Source organism: Anopheles darlingi, chromosome 2 (genome assembly GCF_943734745.1).
Source record: "Anopheles darlingi chromosome 2, idAnoDarlMG_H_01, whole genome shotgun sequence".
NCBI lineage: Eukaryota > Metazoa > Arthropoda > Insecta > Diptera > Culicidae > Anopheles > Anopheles darlingi.
Genome location: NC_064874.1, coordinates 14,549,272 through 14,551,771, shown reverse-complemented (window position 1 = coordinate 14,551,771; position 2,500 = coordinate 14,549,272). Strand labels below are relative to the sequence as shown.

The 2,500-nt window shown below is 50.0% G+C and overlaps 1 protein-coding gene across 3 annotated transcripts in view; it reads right to left on the bottom strand.

Moving 5' to 3' along the window:
* LOC125950245 (neuronal acetylcholine receptor subunit alpha-7) overlaps window positions 1-2,500 on the bottom strand; it is a 14,501-nt gene that overhangs the window by 11,371 nt on the left and 630 nt on the right. For all 3 annotated transcript variants that reach the window (XM_049678055.1, XM_049678053.1, XM_049678054.1), the window contains exon 1: window positions 2,456-2,500. This exon is cut by the window's right edge and continues 630 nt beyond it. The gene's annotated coding sequence lies outside the window, so the exon portion shown is untranslated. The remainder of the gene's footprint in view (window positions 1-2,455) is intronic.

The window sequence follows — 2,500 nt, the reverse complement described above, 5'->3', positions numbered from 1 at the left end:
GTGGAACAATGTCTGCCTATTCAACCGCTGGTAGTATCGCACTGTGATGCTTTTGCACCGATTCTAGGAAGATGTAAGATGTGCCCTCTCGAGACTGGCAAGTCCATCTGACATTACCACCTACTCTCAGTCAACTACGGCTATTGGCTGCTGCCTGTGCTGTGTCCCAGTTTTTGAAAATTTCATTCATTCATTCATTCACTTGCCCCATCCCCCTTCGTTCACATACCACAACACGAGCTTGTCTATGTCGGGTGTCCCTATCAGGTTGCTTCTCCACAGGAAGCTCGCTTTGGTTACGTTGCCTGTATTGGTGGTGTAATGTGCTACTGTACACCATGTACAGCACTACGGAGAGACAGGAGAGTACACGCGTGTGATTTACAAGGTTTTTCGCAACATCCTTTGCTGTGCCTCCCTTGCTTCATTTCATGGTTTTAAACAACCGAAGAGAGCGAGAGAAAGAAAGAAAGAAAGAGAGTACCAGTAGTTGTCTGGTTACAGGAGAAGGAGAACAGATACAGCAGGATACAAGATGGGGGTGCAGCTCCAAGAGCCGTGACATGAGAGGACATTGATGTCAGACCATAATACTCAGCGTGATCCCGTGATATCGATGGAAGAGTGAAGATGAGCTGCTGTGTCGATTTGTGCTGCTCCCCAAACCTCTCCCGCTGTTCGCTCTGATCTGATTTCTTCTCGAAAAGCTATGGCATACCAATGGCACCCTCAGCTCCACGTCTCGACTTTCACTCGCCTACTGCTACTACTACTGCTGCTGTTGTGGAGAGAACAAAGAGTTGCCAAAGAGAAAAGAGGAACTTCCCACCGTGTACGCAGTACATGCTGGAACGACGGAAGAGAACGAGAAGTATGCCCAAAAGGGAGGGGGGGGGTAGGGGGGGGGTAGGGGGGGGGGGGGGTGGCAGAACGCAAGAGAGGAAGGCATAGCAGGGCGAACGGGAGAGAAAGTTTGAATTTTCCATTTTCACGAACGAGCCGAAGATCGAAGTAAGCGAAGACTACGGTAACATTAACTGCAGGAGCAACACGCAGCGAGCAGCCTCCAGCATCCTCACGCCAGTACATTCATTAACCATAAAACACTCTCACACACACAAACACACATACGCTCGCGCGCGCGTACACTACACGAGTATTTTGCACTCAATCTCAAACGCACATACACACAGATACGCACACTGCCATGCATACACATACACCCATAGCCACCTGGCGCACAAATCATTGTCCTTGAGTTTTGTAACTGGGTTAACCCGTGATGGGATCATTCGCACAAGCCGAAGACAGAGGAAAGGGCACAGTCCTTGCACAAAAGGCACCTCGTATAGTTGAAGACTTTTCGCGTTGAAAATGAAGCAAAAAATGAAGCCAAAACGAACTGGACCAGAACCCATCGAACAGGTCAATGTGGTTGAACTTGAAAATCGATCCCGACCGCATGACGACCGAAATGATAGAGGGAGCCATTGAGCTAAAGGACAACCTGGGAGCGAGCCTACCACTTGCTTCAATTTTCCTTTCGCTGGTCACTTTCTCACACTTTCTTCGTGCACACACACACACACCCGCGAGCAAGGTCCGTTGAGGTTGGCAGGTGGCCAACGGTGTGACCAATGCCGTGGTACCCACAGGTGCACTGTTTCACCACTTTGCTTCAACAGGCGACACCTGCTGCCACCAGCGCTCACTCCACTGATGTTTTACCCCTTTTTCCGACTCCGACAGCTCCCCTTCTAGCGGACACTACTACTACTTCTGCTACTACTGCTACTGCTGCTGTTGCTACTACCGCTGCTACTGCTGCTCTGCTGCACACTGACTCAGGTCTCTAGCGCTACACCCTCTAACGGACATCATCTGCTGCTGCTGCTGCTGCTGCTGCTGCTGCTGCTGCTACTGCTACTGTTGCTGCTTATGCTCGTTATCGCCAACTGCTACCATCCTAGCATTGATGATGAGCGCGAAGCTTTCAAGTGTTGGGAGGCAGCTGCTGCTGCTTCTGCTGCTACTGCTACTACTGTTCCTCCGATACCGTCTTCTCCACTGTTCGGTGTGTGGAGTGCGCGCGCGCGCTCGCGTGTTCTCGTGCTTGTTTCAGGCACACTCAGACAGACACGGCGACACGCACGCACTGGATACATCTAGATGTGTATCAGCAGCGCAGCAACGGTGGTACTGTACCGTGCAGATAAGAAGCTGGAAGCAGCATCAGCAACTTACAGCAACAGTCCGAACAAGAACTTCTCAATATACTTTATCTTGAGAATAGATAGAGCATAAATGTAGTCGCTGAGCGGATGATTTGAATATGGCACAAGGGAAGAGGGTTTTACGATCGACCTAAAATGGACTCTTGAGTATTGTGCACGATGCGTTGAACATAGATTTGATACGTAGTTTAGAACTTTTACAAAAGATGATATTCACGTACTAATTGGACTGGAGCCACACGTTCCTCCACTGGTACGCGCTCCGA